Consider the following 21,755-nt stretch of genomic DNA (forward strand, 5'->3'; position numbering starts at 1 on the left):
CATTGGCTGGGCTGTTGTTGGGCGAGGAGAAATTTGTCCTCCTGCTGGGGTATGTAAAGTAAACTTCTTTCTTTTGGGAATGCAAAGTATGCTTTTTTATGTGAGTGGTAGTTTATGAGAGCTCCCCCTTCAGGGCTTCCCGATGCCATTTTATATGAGGTTGCCTTTATTTTAGCAACAGTAATAAGGGGAAAAAAATAAGGAATTTCACATTCTGAGATAAACTAAAACTATGTAACATCCTATCTGGCACTAGTCTCCAAATAAATGCAGATTTGAGCCCATTTCTGTAAGTTGCTAACTTCCTAACATAAACAATGTTATCTCTGACTTTTGCAACACTGACATCTACAGATATGTGACTGTCCCTACAGATAAGATACAGATGTGATCATGTGAAAAAAACTGTTGCTTTCTCCCACTGTGAACTGAATGGCAATATTTATGGTTTTATTTTTGTAATATCTGTTGTACCTTTTCATCAAGGAGTCAGTTCTTCTGAAATCTGGACTCTTTCAAATCATTTACAGTTATATATAATTTTTATTTTCTTAGCGATTTTATCAATGGGTTTTCCATCCAAAGTTGGAGGTCCTACCAGAATGCTCAGATGGATTTAACCACTAGTGCTGAGCGGGCAAATATCATTCAAGATGTCTAGCTCATGTGCCACTCACACTCAGGTCAGCCTTTTCCAGCTACAGGAGGAGTAAATCTCATCATTCCAAGATGAAAGTTTCTCTCTTGATGATTGTATTATTGTTTCAGATTCTAATTCTCTTTCTGTTTCTGGAGTATGTCTCCTTCTTGATTCTCTTTTGTGGTTGGTTGCCAAATTATAACTTCTGCTAGTGATAAAACACTGGGAGCCTGGTTTTGATTATAGGATCTGTTTAACTGGTCTTTGTCAGTTAATAAATGACAGAAAAGGGAGGTTTTTCTTGGTGTAGTCATTTACATTAGTCTCTTGTCTTTGTAATTCTATCATCTCTCTTTGGAATGCCCATGTCTTTGCCACTAGGTTACAAGACATTACAGGGCATAAGTTTAGTAGGACCAGTGGCCAGTGTCAGTTGTGAAGCTGAAAAGTTGCTTGTGTCACTTTTTCTTTTTAATATAGAGGTTATTTTGTCTTCTAACTTTTGATAGCATACTTTTTGGTACTTGACCTTTTGTGTATCATTAAGAGCTTAAACCATTTAAAGAAAACAAACAAACAAAACCCCCTAAAAACAAAGCTTTGTACCCCCTAGAGTGGAGAGCAACCACTGGGTCAAGGGAATCATAACAAATGCCTCTTAGATACCCTTTGTGTTTTCCTGACCTTGTCACGCAGCTGAAACAAATAATAGGTGAGTTTTGCTGAAAAAGTTATGTGTGCTCTATTTACCCTTGGTTGAGTTTGTAAAACTGAGTCTGATAGTTTTCGGTATGTGAGTAGGTGTAAAAAAAAAAAAAAAAAAGCTTTTTCTCATAAGATGTTTTTATATTGGTGTTTATAATTATAGGTTTCTCTCTTTTTCCTATTTTTTTTATATTTGTGAAAGATCACTGCTGGTTTGTTCAAAGATTTTCGCCTAAGTGTAAGATACGTTTTTTCTCTTCTTTCTATTGAAAGAACTGGAGAAGTCCATAAAAGTAAATAAATGTGACAAATAAAAATCTGATCAAAAAAATTTCTTTGCTAAGAACAATAAAATGTGGTCAAATAAATATTTATTAATTAATATTAATTTATTAATTAACAATTTTTAAAAAAGATTTTATTTGAGAGAGAGAGAGAGAAAGAGAGAGCATGAGCAGGGGGAGGGGCAGAGGGAGAAGCAGACTCCCCGCTGAGCAGGGAGCCTGATCTGGGGCTCAACCTCATGTCCCCGGGATCACAACCTGAGCCCAAGGCAGATGCTTAACTGACTAAGTGACCCAGGTGCCCCAATCAGCATTAATTTTTAATAAATAGATGCTCAATAAACATTAAAGTTAAGCCCATATCTTGATCCATAGCCTGTTTGAACAAAAATTAGAGACGAGTGGAACAATATCTAATAATATAAATATTTATACCGGGTTTCCTTGTGTACAGCCTCTATGCCTGTACTATCTCCACGCTGGGCTCAACCCAGTGATGAATGGCTTATATCCTATGGAAAGCAGCAATCCCCAAATTCCCCTAATTCTTTGAGAGTTTAATAAGAAACTTCTATTTGTATGTATGAAATCTTTTATAAAGGCATCGATATCCCTTTGCCTAACTCTGGGAAAATTAATGAATTAGATAATAAAGCCTCTTGGAGTTCCTTTTTTGATTGACTACGGAGACTAAAAAGCACTCACATAAATCAAAGCTAACAAAAATAAATAATAATCCCAGAAATAGAAAAAATTTCCAAATGATTTAAAAGTGTTGGCTCTTTAAATTAAAAATCAGAAACAAAAATTAGCTCAGAGAAATGATCAAGTGACTGATAAAGACTTCTTGCCAGGATATCACATAAGAAACAAAGAAATTAAAATTAATAGAAAAAAATTGAAAATTTTGATAATGTTAAAACTTAAGGTTTAAACATTTGTAATATTTCTAGTCAAAGTGAATACTTAAATCTAATTAGCTAATTTTTATGTTGTTCTGATTTTATCAAAGTGCAAAAATATTTTAGTGTAATGTAATTTGTGCAAAGCTTGGGTGATTTTTCATAAAAATCCTAATTTGAACTCCCTAATTCCTTATACTAGCTACATGATTCTATGAAGTTGTAATCATTTACAAAAATATTTAAAATAGCAAGTATAAAAACATATGTTTAAATGTGTATTGTCTTTTAGAAAAGAAAATCCTATAAAATATTTATTTCACTGTAATATATTGATAAGATACAAATTATTACCTTGCAAGCAAAATCATGTCAATAATAAATATGCTTTCCATAAAGATCAAAACTTAACTTCCAAGATCCTTAATTGGTGCGCAACTGTAGAACGATAGTTAATTGAGTTTATCAACATATAAAGTTTACCTGCCTGAACAATTTCCAAAATTACAGAGAATATAAAAACAAAAACCCACTGGGTTGCCAAGCTACATGTACCTTTGCTTCTTATTTTTATGCATTGTTAATTGACCATTATCTAGTAACTTGTAAGGAATGCTTAAGTCATTATAGCATTTTTAAAAACATGTACCCATTGCACATATATATATCACATTTTTTAAGTGTTCTTATCCACCCCCCCCACACACATGAAAAGTAACTATGTGAGGTGATGGAAGTGTTAATTAACTTGATTATAATATCCCTTTCACAATGTATATCAAATAATCACATATATACTTTAAATATATACACTCTTAATTTGTCAGTTATGCCTCAGTAGGGCTGGAAAAAAGCATGTACACACGTTCTTGAGATCCCTCAAGAAGTAGATCTTTATTCTCTTTCCCCTGAATATAAGCTGGATTTAGTGACTCACTTCTAAAGAATAGAATGTGGAAAAAATGTTGGGATATCACTTCTGGGACTAGGATATACAAAAGTTGTGGCTCTGTCTTGAACATGCTTACTTTTCTAGGGCCATTTACCTTGGGGAGCCCAGCTGACATATTACATGAGTGGCCCTATGGAGGGGCCCACTCCTAATAAATGTTTGTTGTTTGAAGCTGCTAAATTTGGGGGCAATTTGCTACACAGCAACAGATAACTAATACAGTGATGTTCATACACAAATTTATTTTTTTCACTTTAAGAAATATAAAAGTGATGTGTAGTTTGGTCATTGGAAGGGTTACCTCTAAGAGGTGTGGGCCCTGGGCATAAATGTTTTGTGAGTCTCCTAACTCTACAAACAATTTAATTAAAAAATGAACTACAAAATTCATGGCCCCTGTGAGGTAGAATATATTGTAATTTATCAACAAAGACTTAGATTCATAGAGAAAATGCACTTAAATATTTCCTGGTTGTGGGTGTGAAGATTTTTCAGATTGTTCAGGTACCATTTTCCTCTTCAGATCCAGAAATCATCTCTTCATGTTTTTTATCTGTTGTTCTTTCATAGCTAATTTCCTATCTCCCATCAAATGAAAACGGTAGCAGTACAGTTGTTACTTATAAGGCAGTGACTCTTGGGAAACTTTGTAGTGAAATAACATAGATCTTGCCTCCACAATTCTCCAATACCATTTACTTAAACCTGCCCTGGTTCCATGGTTACTCATGATGCTGCATCATCCATCATCCATTGTGCCTCCCATTAACTCTGCCTTCCAATAACTCTCTCTGATTATCATTGTGCTTCATTAATAATGACCACAAATGCAACACTTGCCCAGAGAATGCAGCAAAATGTGAATGGATTTTGTTTTCTGGTCATGTTAAATTTATCATCAGAATTTTATAGTATAAATGTAGATTGGCATATTACTCAATCACAACTTTTCTTGACCCCTTTAGGCTGTAATTGTTGCATTACCAGAATGTGGTCTTTTTCAATCCTGAGTGTACAAACACCCCTACCATCTGCACGCTACTGCTCCTCAGAGAGTTAGGAAAGGGGCCATGGGCGGAACAAGAATAGTACCATTCATGCAAAGAATGATTATCCCTCCTCAGGTTTGGCTTAAGACCAACCTTGGAGAGCACAGTGTTACCATTTGAATAAAGACAAAAGAGGACATCAATTGAAAGAACCCATGGCATTGCAGAACAACAATCTCAGAAGTCCTTAAGTCCTTGCTAGAAATGGGTGCAGCCACCTCTGGAAGACAACTTGACATGTGGAGAGGAGCCATGGAGGGGATGGAGTAACTAATTTGAGTGCCAGTGAAATGAGCAGGGTGGCCACACAGGGTAAAAGACACCTCATGTCACCCTTGCTGCTCTTGGCTGCTATAGACAAGTGGTGGTGTCAGAGTGGGAACACTGACAGGGAGACCCACGGATGTGGCTTGACGTCAAGATTCGATAGTGGAATGTGTGTGTCCCAGAATAATGAACTTGTGCCATGTCCCATGTTAGTGAGAATTACCCCAAACACCATTATCCATCAATGTCCTCACCATTCTGGTGATCCAGTCTTGTGTGTTTCTATGGAAGAAACGCTGCACTGGGCTACAGTAGGGATTGTACTGCCAGGGCCAAGCCTCAAGGCTTAGAGAGAATGCCGTAGAATCATGTTCCAGGGATCTGGAATCCATGCATGGAGTAGAGGGTGTGAGAATGCCCTGAAGGGGAAAACAGACTGGATCCTGTGCATGAGCAGATCTGACCTTGGGCTGTCTTGTGTGACAGCACTGCCCACCTCTGCTGAGCCCAGGCAGAGGGTGGCAGGCACTTCAAAATGGGGGTGTCCTGAGGTCGAGGGCACAGAGCAGGGGTCTGAGGGTCGTAGCATACTAGGGTTCAGTCATAGCAAAATAATGGACACAATTTTATCTACGTATTAAGCCAAATGTTAGACATTTAATATGATTAATTCCCAATAGTATAGGCATTGTCTTTTACATTAAGATTAACATATTTTGAACACTTTAAATTATTCACCTAGTTATATGTGGATATCTAATATACATACATAGAATAATTAAACTATAAATCAAAGAAAATTTATAAATGATAAAAGGGTTTAGAAAAAATTGATCTTTGAATATACAATGTTCTTAACAAAACTAAGCTAAATATTGAGGTCCATCTGTACACAGCTTAATACTGTAGATATAGACATGGGTCTGTGTCTCAGGCTTTCCTTTTTTGGGAGAAGGGAGGCTAAGGCAAATATTATACAAAGTGCCTTTGTTGAGTTACTTTACTTTTGATGGAAATGTAGGTATTTGCATACATTCAATGAGAATCTGTTCTCTTTCCCAACAAGATATAACTGGACAAATCAAATTTGTAACCATGACCATGATAGAGATGTCACATTTAAGTGCATGTATCATTCAATTAGGTTTAATAAGCCTGTTATTAAGGAAGAAGGATTACACAGACTGTCCCAGGAAAATGGCCTCAAACCTGTTGTGTGGCTTATAAAATCCAAGCCTCATAAGCTGTGTGTAGGGAAAGAATTACCCTCAGAGTGTAGCCTCTTGGAAGATAACTTCAAGTTATGAAAACACTGTAAAAAACACATACCATGAGTAATTAGCATTGTACTCTATGTTTCAGCAGTTTTTTTTTTTTTTTAAAGATTTTATTTGTTTATTTGAGACAGAGAGAATGAGAGAGAGAGAGAGCACATGAGAGGGGGGAGGGGCAGAGGGAGAAGCAGACCCCCTGCCGAGCAGGGAGCCCGATGCGGGACTCGATCCCAGGACTCCAGGATCATGACCTGAGCCGAAGGCAGTCGCTTAACCAACTGAGCCACCCAGGCGCCCTCAGCAGTTTTTTAGTATGGTATCTTTTAGATATTTTTGTAAGCATAAAGTAATTATTTACAAAACTATTTTTATAAGAATATTAATTTCACTATTTATTATAACAGTAATCTGGATATAACCGAAATATTCACCCTTTTAAAAACCTGGAAATATCTATATACCTCATGTATATTTCATGTATGCATATATGTGTACATTTCATAGATTTGTAGGTATATATGTGAAATATATATGAAATTAAGATACATATACATATACATTCATAACTTACATGTAACTTTTAGTATTAGTCATCTCTAAGGTACATAAGAATATGAAGGTACTGTTGTTACTACCTGTAAGGTATAAAAAATAGCTCAAAATAATATATATGCGTGTGTGTGTATGTGTGTATATAGTTTATAGTTTGTATTGAAAATAACTGAAGTTATGTAAATGTATAAAAAAGTTTTGAAGAAACAGATGACAGGGTTACATGCATTAGGTATGTACTTTTTTACTTTGTCTTTCCTTATATTCTATGTTGTACTAATTTTTTGCAGCAATCATGTATAAATACCTTATTCTTATAAAAACCTGATAAAGGTAAGTTCAATAAAAATAAATATCAAACAGCATTTTGGAGGCGTGTTTATAGCAAGACAATCTTGTTTCATTATCATGTGAATACAGAATGTTGTCTACCCCAACCAAGCACTTATATAGCTTAGGAAAAAATAAAGACACACAAAAAAGTACATTTTCTGGGTGATATCATTCCGCTAATCCATCCTTTATTTGTTTTCCAGTAGTGACAATGAGGTATGCTAATAATCACACTTTACTTCCTGTCTCTTTTCTAGATACTTGTGTTACTCTTTGATATCAAGAACTATTTAACAAAATAACAAAATAGTCTATTGATCTTGCAATTTTGATTTTGCAGTCTTGGTCTGTGTTTTACCCTATTGTATGGATAAATTGACAATGGTTGATAGATATGCATTTTGTATTTGTTGGTGACATAGAGCTGATTCATATATATGTGACAGTACACACTTATCTGTGTACACATGGATGCATACACACAAACATGGCTTTAGATGTCTTCAAAGTAATACAAAGTGAAATAAAGTTTTGCAGCAGAGAGGAATCATGTTCTTTACCTTTGATAGGATCTGTTTTCTCTTAGGTGATAATTACTATTATTTTTTAAATTTTTATTGTTGAAGTATATATATATACTATATATACACATATATTTATATATACACTATATATAGACATATATAATATATATAATATATATACTATATATACACACATATATATACATATATATTATTTAAGAATATATTCTTATTACATATACAGGCATACCTCGGAGGTATTGTGGGTTTGGTTCCAGACCACCATAATAAAGTGAGTCAAATGAATTTTTTGGTTTCTCAATACAAACAAAAATTATGCTTACACTATACAGTAGTCTATTAAATATGTAATAGCATTATGTCTAAACAACAATGTACATACTTTAATTAAAAATATTTTATTGCTAAAAAATGGTAACCATCGTTTCGGCTTTCAGCGAGTCCTAATCTTTTTTGCTGGTGGAGAGTCTTGCCTCAATATTGATGGTTTTCTGACTGATCAGGGTGGTGGCTGCTGAAGGTTGGGTTCATTGTAGCAATTTCTTTTCTTTTTTTTTTTTTTTTAAAGATTTTTTATTTATTTGACACAGAGAGAGCAACAGCGAGAGAGGGAACACAAGCAGGGGGAGTGGGAGAGAGAGAAGCAGGCTTCCCACCGAGCAGGGAGCCCGATGCGGGGCTCGATCCCAGGACCCTGGGATCACGACCTGAGCCGAAGGCAGAGGCTTAACGATTGAGCCACCCAGGCGCCCCAATTGTAGCAATTTCTTAAAATAAGAAAAAAATGAAGTTTGCTGCTTGGTTGACTCTTCCTTTCACAAACTATTTGTCTGTAGCATGAGATGCTGTTTGATAGGATTTTACTCACAGAAGAACTTCTTTCCCAAAATTGGAGTTAATCTTCTCAAACCCTGCTGGTGCTTTATCAAATAAGTTTATGTAAGAAACCACTCCCTTTGCTCATTCAAAAGAAGGAAGTCCTCATCTGTTCCAGATTTGTCATGAATTCACAGCAATTCAGTCACATCCTCAGGCTCCCCTTCTAATTTCTAGTTCTCTTCCTGTTCCCACCACGTCTGCAGCTACTTTCTTCACTGGAGTCTTGAACCTGTCAAAGTCATTCATGAGGGTTGGGATCAGCTTCTTCCAAACTCCTGTGAATGATAACATTTTGACCTTTTCCCATGAATCATATATGTTCTTAATGGCATCTAGAATGGTGATTTCTTTCCAGGAGGTTTTTAATTTACTTTGCCCAGATCCATCAGAGGAATCACTATAGCAGCTGTAGCCTTAAAAAATGTATTTCTTAAATAATAAGACTTGAAGGTCAAAATGACACCTTGACCCATGGGCTGCAGAATGGATGTCGAGTTAGCAGGCATGGAAACAACATTAATCTTATTGTACATCTCCATCAGAGCTCTTGGGCAACTAGGTACATTGTCAATGAGCAGTAATATTTTGAAAGGAATCTTTTTTCTGAGCAGATCTCAACAATGGGCTTAAAATACTAGCCATGTTAAAGAGATGTGCTGTCATCCATCCTTTGTTATTCCATTTACAGAGCACAGGCAGAGTAGATTTAGCATAATTCTTAAGAGCCCTAGGATTTTCAGAATGATAAATGAACATCGGCTTTAATTTAAAGTCACCAGCTGCATTAACCCCTAACAAAAGAGTCAGTCTGTCCTTTGAAGTTTTGAAGCCAGGCACTGACTTCTTTCTAGCTATGAAAATCCTAGATGACATCTCCTTCCGATATAAGGCTACATTGAAAATAGGTTATTTAGTGTATCCACTTCCATTAAGGATCTTAGCTGGATCTTCTGGATAATTTGCTACATCTGCATCAGCAGTTGCTGCTTCGTCTTGTACTTTTGTGTTACGGAGATGGCTTCTTTCCTTAAATCTCATGAACCAACCTTTGCTAGCTTCAAACTTTTCTTCTGCCCTCTTACCCAGCCTTCATATAATTGAAGAGAATTAGGGCCTTGCTTTGGATTCGTTTTGGCTTAAGGGGATATTGTGGCTAGTTTGGTCTATCCAGACCACTACAGCTTTCTCCATATCAGTGGTAAGACTGTTTTGCTTCCTTATCACTTATGTATTCACCAGAGACCACTTATAATTTCTTTTTAAGAACCTTTCCTTTCCATTCACAAGTTGGCTGTCGGGCATGAGAGGCCTACTTTTCAGCCTATCTCGGCTTTTGGCATGCTTTCTCCACTAAGCTTAATAATTTCTAGCTTTCCCTAGATCACTTATAGGATACTGTAGGGTTACTAATTGGCCTAATTTCAATATCGTTGTGTCTCAGGGAATAAGGAGGCCTGGGAGAGGGAGACAGACAGGGGAATAGCCAGTCAGAGAAGGAGTCACAACACATTCAACATTTATCAATTAAGTTCATTGTTATATGGGCACGATTTGTGGTGCCGCAAAACAATGGCAATAGTAACATCAAAGATCACTGATCACCATAATATAGTAATAATGAAAAATTGTGAACTATTGTGAGAATTGCCAAAATGTGACACAGATACACAAAGTGAGGAAATGCAAATGTGGGGAAAATGGCACTAATAGACTTGCTCACCACAGGGTTGCCACAAACCTTCAATTTGTAAAAAACCACAGTATCTGTGAAGCCCTGACAAAGTAAAATGCAATAAAATGAGGTATGTCTGTACTTTGTATCTGGTTCGTGCTTGTCTATGTGAACCTTTTCAATTGTTTCAACTTATAAAAGTCTACTCGATTCAGGCCTATTTTGCTCAGTTGCTTAAAAAAGAGTGGCCAAGAAGGCAGATTAAGACCATAAGGTTAATTGGGATACAGTTTGTTGCATGGCCACCACTGAATATAAAGTACATGCAGTCAAACTGAACATTGAGGACAAAGGCTTACAACACGTTTGCTCCGTTTGTGAGTGGAAGGCTACAGATTGGCCTGACATTTATGAAGGAATCTAGATTTATGCTTTGGATGTTACCTACAAATAACATTATAGAAGCTTAAAAATTACAAGTGCTCTGGGCCTCCCTTAACCTCTGAGAGACTCTTACAATCTTTTGCTGCTATTATAAGAAATCAAAATGCAATATAAACCAAAGTAGAACTTATTGATCTTAGTACCTTAAATTTGAAAGAATCATAAAAATTGGTCATATTAAAGGAGTTTCTACTAAATAAATATGAGGCAATGGCAGGACATCACTTTAAAATATGATGGCTATCATCATGTTGAGGATTCAGAAATGAAAACCAACACTTTCAGTATGAATTAGAAATTAACAGTGAGAGTATCTGTAGGTAGATGGGATTTTGTATAACTTTTTTCTCCATTTTCCTTTTTTTGTTTTGAAAAATGTATAATCTTTATGAGAAAGTATAATATACTACAAATATTTTTAAATCACAAGCCAAAAAAAGGTGTATCTCATTTTAACAAGTAACTATGACTCTGATATATTACAGTTAAATAATTGGAAAATATCAATTGTATTTAAATTGCAGTGGAGACCTGCTATGTAATGGGACCCAATTCAAAAAGCAAATGCAGTTTTTGTAAAAGTAATTTTGGAATTAACATGTAGTTTTTTATATATATTTATATATTACAGATAAAAGGAGGACTATATGTAATGGTATATAAGAAACACTGGTTCTGATAGATACATTAATGTGCTATTAAAAATATATATCCCTATATTAATATCAAAGTCAGGAAAGATAAATTACACACAAAGAGATTTTGACTTATAGATCTATTTTATGTTTATAGTAATATATATTTATCTTTAATGCAGAATACAAGCCCTTATCAAAAATTAAGCTCATGCTTTTGTTTGAAGTAATCTGTGGACCCTTCACTGTAATGTAATGATACTTCATAAATGTTGTAGAGAGAAAACCACTGGGCATAGAAGTATTACTCAGATCACCTCAACAAATTAAAAGCAAACAAGCAAGTAAAGAAACCAAAAAAAAAAAAAAAGCAAATTGAAATTGCTCATGGACCAATCAGAGCTCAATTCTGCAAATGTATATTTGAAAGTGTAAATGTTATGGTAGTAAAAAATGTAATGGAGTAGGGGTTTATTTTTATTGCGCCATCTGGTGGAATTTTTATGTAATTGTACTAGGAAGACTGTGATAAAAGGCAAACTAGGGGCTCCTGAGTGGCTCAGTCGTTAAGCGTCTGCCTTCGGCTCAGGTCATGATCCCGGGGTCCTGGAATGGAGCCCCACATCGGGCTCCCTGCTCGGCGGCAAGGCTGCTTCTCCCTCTCCCACTCCCCATGCTTGTGTTCCCTCTCTCGCTGTGTCTCTCTCTGTCAAACAAATAAAATCTTAAAAAAAAAAGAAAAGGCAAACTAAATCAAACGCCTTTGAATTTCTGTTTCTGGGCTTTGTTCTGTATATAACATTTATTTTCCGGCATAGCTACCGCCCCCCACCCCCACCAGTTTTGATTTATGATTGTTTAGTTACTGGTATTTTCGTAAAAGACTAATACATTTTTACTTTTTTAATTGTACCCATTCTTAAAGAACCACTCTATTCTGAGATCAATAAGAGTGGATTCCAGTGTCCTAGGACAACTCCCCTGGTGTGTCTGAGAACCAGAGATAAAGCATTAGTATTGATTCATATTATCAAACCAAAGCTTACGTTTTCATTCTAATGAAAATTTATAACAAAAATGTTGGTTTGCTAGACATTGCTGTTTATATGTTCCCTGTCTATGACTATGCCATTTTATTGTGTTTTTTTCCATGCATTCCTTTCCCCCCCAAATTCTAAATGTTAGATATCTCACTAAAATATTAAAAATGCTTGCCATTATTGTAGTATGTTGTAATTTCAGTGTTTATTAAGATATATTATTCTATTTTTTTTTACTTATTTTCTTAAATGGAAAAATTAGAGAATCTTTTAGAAAAGAAAGACATAATCTACACAAAATTGTAGCCCAAATTTTTATTTTATAACTAGAACAGAGAGTTGGTTTAAATCGATATTACATCATCATTAAAATCATGTATCCTGGAATCAGCAGGCTGATTCTGACCCTAGCTCTGCTACTTACTGTTTGGTACTGGACAAGTTTCTTAACCTCTCTGTCCCTTATTTTTTTTCATTTGTAATTTGTGTATCATAATGATATCTTTCATAGGATTAATGTGAGAATTAGTTATTACGTGTGAACACTTAGAAAGACATAGTGTGTATGGGTACGCAGCTGGCTTACTCAGTAGAGCATGGGACTCTTGATCTCGGGGTTGTGAGTTCGAGCTTCATGTTGGGAAAAAATAAAATCTTTTAAAAAAGGAAAAACATAGTGTGTAACTGGCACTTGTTCCATACTTCAGAACTGTTAGCTTTCTTCTCATCTTGTCCATTACTATTATTATTATTATTATCTAGTTTAACCAAATTATTTTACAAATGAGCTAGAAGTGTGACTTGCCAATGGTCAAACATCTAGATTAGGTAACTGGATTTCTATTGAAGAAGAGGAGGAGATGGGGAAGAGGAGGGGGAGGAACCAGGGTGGGTGGGGAAAACTAGTTTTCTTAGGGGTTAAATTTAAACTTTTTTTTTTTTTTTAATGCCAGACATCAAAAGTATTCTGCATTTTTTTCTATTGGTTCTTGCCCTCTCCATTTTTTTTTTTTTTTTTGTCTTTAAAAAGGTAAAACACAGATATACATATGCTTGCCTAGGCTTCTGAACAAACCTTGATCTTTAGATTTTCCAGAAACTCTAAATCCCCTGGAAAAAGTAATATATCGAAGTCTGAAAATAAGAATTCAGCCACCAAGAAAGAATGATGGCTCCAAGCAGGGAGTGTGTGGGCACACAGGTTCTGAAGTCTAAATAGGAGCTTAAATAGGTGATTCTTCTGCTTCAATGTCATCATAGCTGATTCTTCTGCTTCAGTCTCATCAAATTAGTAAAGCCTGATAGTTAAAAACATAAACTTTTGTGCGTTCACACCTTAGCCTTATTATTTATCACCTGAGGGCTGTCAGGCAAGTTACTTAACTTTTCTGAGCTGCTTACTCGTTACCTATAAAATACCATTCTCATAAATAAGTTGTGAGAACTGAATATACTAATCCATGTAGAAGGGGTGGTACAGTGCCTAGCATATGATAATTATTCAGTATTTAACATTATTACCACACACCAACATAAAATGATTACATATTTTAGAAATTATTACTTATAGGAAAAATAACCTTTTTAAAAAAGCTGATCTTTCATTCATTTGAATAATTCAGCTTCAAAAATTTAAAGAAAACTTTGACACATGCAGCTGTGTAATATCTGTCTGTGTCACCACATTCTTAGAAAAATATCCCTGGGTAATTATTTTCAAGGAATATTGCTGAGTTTGCATATCACCGTCCTTTACAGCACTTTTGAGAATAATTAAATACAGCTCAGAGACAGGTTTTCTTACCACAGATTTATATTAATACATTAATTAACATAAAATATCATTAATTTAGTGCTTGGCAAATGACACTGAGAACCTTCCATTTTATGTACTGCCAATTTCTCATCTCTTGGGGATTTCTCTGTTCCTTATCAATGACTAAATATGAAGTAAATCTCTTCTGCTCTCCTGGAATCAATCTTCTATTTCAAAGTAGCCTTACCTGGCCACTTGGACTTCAAAGTTTCAGGTAGATAAAATTTTGTCAATGTCTCCCCAGAAAAGAACTTACTATTTTTTCCTCATGTATTGCCCATATTTTCCTGTTTATTCCTTGGTGTGCTGGGCTCCATTCCTTTATTATCATAATATCAGTTTGAAGCGCTTTTTGCTAATCAGGTGTCAGACTCATTTTCCAGTGGTACCTTCAACAGAACTTGCTCGTGAGTTTTCAGTTTTCTTGAACATATGCAATTAAATTGGTGCCAATTGTTAAATAGAGCTGTATGAGATTTAACCACTGAAAATCTAGTCCTCTGGTCAATGAACACTATCACCAATAGAGATGGTTAAATGTGTTGGGTGTGTGTGGTGACTGAGCTTAAACTGAGCCCTGGAATCAAGAGATTGGGGTTTAATTTTGTATCCATCACTTTGTCCTCTTTGACAAGTCATTTAATCTCACCAAGGTTCAATTTCCTCACAGGTTAAATGTGGTAATGTCTACTCCAAAGGTGATTTTAGGGCAAAGATTCTCAAAACATGGTTTGGGAAACTTGACAGATTGTAGAGACACTTTCATGAGTCCTTGAGGTCAAAATTCTTTTCATGATAATACTAAGACATTATTTGTCCTTTTTACTCCCATTCTCTCACAAACGTACAGTGGAATTTTCCAATGGCTCTATGACATGTAATATCACAACAGACTGAAAGTAGAAGCAGCTGTCTTCTATTTAGCCAGAAATTAAAATGTTATAATTTCTGTAAATAGCTGTTGTAAAAAAATGTAAACTAGTGGGGCGCCTGGGTGGCTCAGTTGGTTAAGCGACTGCCTTCGGCTCAGGTCATGATCCTGGAGTCCCAGGATCGAGTCCCGCATCGGGCTCCCTGCTCGGCAGGGAGCCTGCTTCTCCCTCTGACCCTCCCCCGTCTCATGTGCTCTCTCTCTCTCATTCTCTCTGTCTCAAATAAATAAATAAAATCTTAAAAAAAAAAAAATGTAAACTAATGTCACCATTATGGCTATTTTATTAAAAAATGGTCTTTTTAAATTAAATTATATGATGTTTATCTGTAATGACTTTATTATTTTATTTTTTTTTGTTTTTTAAAGATTTTATTTATTTATTTGACAGAAAGAGACACAGCGAGAGAGGGAACACAAGCAGGGAGAGTGGGAGAGGGAGAAGCAGGCTTCCCATGGAACAGGGAGCCTGATGCGGGGCTCGATCCCAGGACCCCGGGATAATAACCTGAGCTGAAGGCAGACGCTTAACAACTGAGCCACCCAGGTACCCCGAGTTTATTATTATTTTAAATGAATTAATAAACATTTTAAGTATTTACCAGTTTTAATTTCAAATATGGCAAATACTAATACAATCCCCATAAACAAAAGTTCTTTAGAGTGCTCAGTAAATTTGAAGAGTGTAGAGGGGTCCTGAGACCCTGTTTGAGGAGTTTTGAGGACTGTTCTCTAAGGACTAAATCAGATGTTATCTCCTAGAGTAATGCCTACACAGAATAGGCATTCGATAAATGCTTTTAAAAAGGACATAGGCTGGGATATGGCAAGACATATTCATTTTATTATGCTGTGTTTTCTGTCTTTATAAGTTGTTAAGTGATAAAGTGTAAAGATACAAAAAGGAGAGAACTGAAGTATAAATAATTTCTGTGTTGAGTAGAGGATGGCCTATATAAATATTATGACATGTTGACCAAATAAAAAATAAAAGCACTGCAGGTTTTGTTATTTCTCCTGGGAATGCTAAAGCGTGACAAGATATAAATTACTCTTAGGAGTCAGATTCATACACAATGAAGAGACGGTGTAACAAATGCGAAATGGTAAAAAGTAGTAAAGATTATCTACTTCCATTATTTTCATTTTATACAATTATTTAATATTCAGTTTGTTTATTTGGCTGTTCATTCATCATCCTTTTAATCAACAAATATGCATTGCTGACATGCTGTATGGCAGGTGCTATGATAATTTCTAGCATGCAGTGTTGCACAAAACCTAACTCTTGCCCTCATCAACATTACAGTTAAGCTAAAAATAACATCAAAAGAAAACGACTGTAACCCAGGGCAAGCTCTACATTCTCTAACTGGCTGCCAAATTCAAAAATAGAAGACATAGCTTTTTTCCAGTTATACCTCTGGAAACCATGACTATCATGAAAAAAAACAAAAAAAACCCCACCAAGATGGAGTAAGGAAATGGGATTAAATGAGAAAGAACAGAATGATGGTAGGCCAACAAATAATTTGCTTTCGGAAAAGCATGAACATGTGAAATGAAACGATGAGTGAAAAGATCCTATGTGTTTACAATAATTAGCCAGGTGTGGCCCTGATAGTGCTTGCTGGAATTATCTCTAGAGCAGAAAGGAAAACTTTGCTGAGGATTCTAATTTAAATAGAAGAGCTACTCTGTGAAGGGAACAGCGTAAAAATAATAGCTGGCAGTAGTGATGTGTCCCAAAAAATCCAAATACGGTTCTGCTTTTGAATATAGGTTAAAGTGGATCTGATATGCCAGCACCTTTTTTTAGGATCTGGAGTCCTAGAATTCTGTAGAAACAGAGACTGGTGTGATTTTGTACTCTGCAGAAGGTAGGCGCTCGTGGTGTATCCGTTGGATGAAACTTCCTGAACTACTGGGAAAAATGTTGTTTCAGAACCATTTTATAGATTCAGCCTATTCCTTTTTCTCTATCAGTTTTTTTGGAGTCCATTACTGTTCTTGTTAATAGGAAAAGTATGTCTGTCACCATGTCTATGCCTTAGTGATATTATCATACCTACACTTTCGATGCAGAACGGTAGTGCCACTGGAAAAGCACTTGAGAATTTTGTGAATATTCTCCTTCCACTTACAATGAACAGTGTTCCTAGAATAACTAGTTCTAATCTATAAAAGAATGTGAATCTACCTATAGACCACTTATTATTCAAAAAGACTATGCAATTTCAGGTTCTCTATCATAATTTTCGGGCATATTGTCATTTTGTAGTTTGTGACTCCAGTAAAATATATGATTCTTAGTGATCAATATATATTTTGCTTGCTAATGTTTAGTAAACACTTTAACGATCTCAAATTACTTTAGGAAGCACCTTTAATTTTGATAATTTCCTAATTTAAGATAGAGAATAATTGGCAGTGTGTGTGTTTGCCTGGAGAGTTGGAAACTGCTCTGTTTGCAGAGTATAACGCTCCCATTATTTCAGAAAACCAAGTCAACAATCATGCTAGTGTCAGAGATTCTCTACATTGGAAGGAAATTCAAAATTCCTCTAGCTTAACAATTCATATTATACTTGATACTATCAATTATTGAACATGCTTGGTGACAGTGAATTCACTAATCGCTGAGACCCCCAATTCCATCTTGAGATGTCTCCTGTTGTCATAACTTACAAATTCAGCAGTTGGCATTTCCTCTGTAACCACAGTGAGTTGTTGTGTCTTTTCTCTGCCTTCTTACAGTACTTTTTTACCACTTCTGGTGGTAAAAGCAGTGCAGAACATTCTTGGAATTTTTGATATTCACATAATGAAGACAAATAAATCTTTCTCTCTTTGACATTTTATATTGTCATTTTGTTGGCAAATAAAACTGTAGTATTTAGCTTTCTTGATACTTGCCATTTTTATAAATCCATGTTAGTCCTTTGTAGTAGTCCTTGATCACATGCACGCATTTTCAGAATTAGTCATTTAATAAAAAAATCAGGGTCCACTGGAAATCTTTCTAAGTAGCTCTACTACATATTTTTTAAAGTTACGTCTTCTGTTTATCCACCTTGGGATAAAAAGTGTTTTTTTGTTTGGAATTCCAGGTTTTTTTTTTTTTTCTTTTAGTCTCATATAATAATGAAGCAGATCTAGGAGCTTCTTAAAGTTGAAGCTCATACCTTTGCTTACATGCTTGTGCCTCCTGCCCTCTCTTATAAAGGAGTTTGTTTCTGAATTATAATATAATTTATTAGCTTTAAACAATAATTTCCAATGAAAACATTTTTCCCACTTGTAGGCAAATAAAAATATTATAACATATATTTCATAATTATGGTCTAATTTAACTGAGATTCTCCAACACACTAAGTTAATTTATTTTCCTGCTGTTTAAGAGCCACTGGAATTAGACCTCATGCCTGGCTACTCAGGAATGCTGCACTGGAATATACAATATAACCTTTGCTAATAGGCTTTAAATGCAATTAGATTCTACCTGGAATCATGGTAAAAATAGCAAGTAAAGGAATTTTTTTTCCCTTAAGTATTCAGTATGCTATTTCTATGGTGCAGCTGAGTTTTCCGTTATTGTTGTTTTTAAAGATTTATTTGTTTATTTTAGAGAGCGCGCACGCGAGAGAGCAAGTGGGGGGAGGGGCAGAGGGAGAGAATCTCAAGCAGACTCCTGCTGAGTGTGGAGCCTGACATAGGGCTCAATCCCATGGTCCATGAGATTATAACGTGAGCCTAAATGAAGAGTCGGGCGCTCAACCGACTGAGCCACCCAGTCACCCCTCATTGTTGTTTTTAAAAATCAAATACTATTTCTCAGGTGACAAAAAATGCCAATAGAGTGATAACTGACCTTTTTTTGGGTAATTCGTCTTCCATTTTTTCTTCCGCCTCTTTCTTCTGCCATGTGACATAACAAATCAAAAGCCTAGAGATCTTATTGTAGAATGTGGTCACTTCTAAGACATATCAGTTATGTATTAATTATCTCCTCATCTGTAGGGGTTATTCCTAAATACTTTTATTTAATATACAAAGCAATTTCTTTGCCTTAAACTAAGAAAGTTAATGCACAAAATTATAGTCTCTTTTCATAGTGCAATATGGATATACTAAAATATTAAGTGCATGAAAGTATGTCCCAGGATGCTGGGATCATGACCTGAGCCAAAGGCAGACACTTAACCGACTGAGCCACCCAGGTGCCCCATCCTTAACACATTTGTATTTATATAATATTGTTATTCCCCTCCAAAGAATCTTTAAACATAGAATAAGTGTTACTTGCATTTGTGTAAACAGAAAACACAGTAGCCTCTCTTACTCTCAAGTTCAAAGAAAGGAACATTGTTACCCTTCACCCAATGTCCACTCATATGACTCCCTACCACTCCCCATCCCACCCCACTTGTGGAAATTCAATTCTTTTTTTTTTTTTTTTTCCTTTTGTGGTTTAGACAGAAGTATGCATCAGAATTTGAAAGGCGCTAGGCAAGGTTTTCCATTGGGGTATAGAGAGGTTGGGGTAGAGAGGGAGAGGGAGAAGAGTGGGAATGACTGAGGAAATTAAGAAGAAATGGTTTTCTTTTTTCTCACAGGACATGATCATTTCTGTGGGTAATGCTCTAGGCTGCAGTTACCATCTTCTGGTTCTGAGATAACTAAACCAAAATGCTGAGGGTGACAGGGACAATGAATGAACCTGCATCCTTGACAATGTATTGTCCCATTAACCATCCCTAGAGTCGCTCTGTCTTAGTACTAACTGTTTTGTGAAATAATAAATCACCTTATTATTTTAAGATATTTTGATTCAGGTCTTCTGACTCAGTGAGACATCCAACTCTTTTCATCATATGGGTAAAATTCTTAATTTCTGTAACCCTATTCATTCTCCCCTGATCAGAGCTTCCATTTTGTTTAATCTTGTTGAACTTTAATAATTTCATTTTTATTTCCTTCTCTTCCTGTTACAAGTAGAGAAGATGAGAGGCACTAAAAAGTAAAAGAATGATAAACTGGAAGGAGGAGTTTGGAGTGATTATAGCACTCTACTTCAATTATAGTTAATAGTGTTGACTCTGTGAAGAACATTATAGAAATCAGGAAATAGAAGGCAATGAATTTTCATCATTTTTCATATCACTAGCCAATATACTAAGGGCATATCATACTAAATATATATTATTTTCTAGAAATGGGTATATAACTTTCCAGAACTGTATTAAATAAAAAATACAACACTAAAAAAGAATTTGAACATTTTTATGGCCCACAAACTCAGTAATACAAAAAAATACTGCTTTTTAAAGTTTTCTGAAAACCAAGCTTAATCTCTGCCTTGGGCCCCATTCCACTTAGTGGCAAAATATTATCCGCTGATAATATTATGTATTTTAGAAATAAACATAGTCAGGCTTTTTCCTCTTTACCTTTTATTTTCCTGTAGAGGCTGTGTCCCCGTAGCTTTCATGACATTATGCTATTTCATGAAGGAATATATCCACACTCGTTCTGTAGTAGCATTTTATGAGAACTAAGATTACCCAACCATGAATGTTAGTCATTAGCACCTCTTCGTATTGGCCCTTGTCAGTAGATCCATCATCCGTCTTGTGCTTTTGGTGATGCTCAGCTGCATTTCCTTAACATGATTTCCAAATCCACTTGAGTCACTGGCTTGTCATCAATACCTCCTGTACTAAGTAGTCTAAGGGACAGTTTACTGCCTTTCCTTCCCCAAGATATTTGAGGATATCAATAAAGCCTAAGGCCTTTCTGTGTCTAACATCTCATACAGTGGTCTTATTCTAGACCAGAACTCAAGACATGTAGGTGAGGCTGTCTCCTGATCTTTTTGAGATCCAGAATTATGTTTTAAGAAAGAAAGAGTTTAATATGCTCCCAAATATTTAGAAAACTTGAAAGCAAATTAAGTACAGCATAGGAGGTAAGTTGAATATTCTTATTTATCATGAACGTGTTAAAATAGAGCTAAGTGGAAAATTTTAGGACATTAAGGTTGCCGCTAGAGGTGGTCACTTGACATGAATGTTTCCTAAGAGTTAGAACTGCCAGTGATGTTTTAAGTACAGATTTATTCTCCCTCTCTTGTTGCTACCACATCTTGATCTTAATCAGCTCCTTTTTTATTCACCCACACAAATACATCTTTAAAACGCTTTTCATTACAACCAAATCTTCATGACTAAGCCCTGTTTATGAAGAAGCACAAGTATTCTCACTTGGACATCTAGGAGAGATTCAAATTTGCAGTTTTTTCCATGGTAAATAGATTAAATATATAGTCCTCTATTTAGTATTCCTTAGGAAGTAAAATATGATGTTTATTTATTTGATTCTAACCTATTTTTAAAGTAAAAGAATTAAAATCTTGGAGATGGTCTCAATCCCACCTCTTACCTGCATGAATAATTTAAAAAATATTCCTAACACATTATTAGTCAGGGTTCTAGGATACCTCTGGTCAAATTACCTTTTAGAGTCCCATAGTGTCTTAAAACTCATCTTGTAATTTGCTTTTTTTAATCTCAGGGAAAAATATGAAAGAAGATATGACTGTTAATTCCAGTTATCCAGTAAATAACATCATCATCTATGTACACTTTTCTCAGAAATACATTTCCTATTACAGCAAATGGAACTTTGCAAATATTACCAATTCCTAGAAAAAAATGTTTGTCCAAAAATTGTACTAGCTAGATTTTTATTTTTTTTATTAATTAGCTTTGAATACACCTTGAAAGAGATAATGGAACTGGAATTGGGCATTGTCACTACCGATCATTTCTGCCCC

Source organism: Halichoerus grypus, chromosome 4 (assembly GCF_964656455.1).
Source record: "Halichoerus grypus chromosome 4, mHalGry1.hap1.1, whole genome shotgun sequence".
Lineage (NCBI taxonomy): Eukaryota > Metazoa > Chordata > Mammalia > Carnivora > Phocidae > Halichoerus > Halichoerus grypus.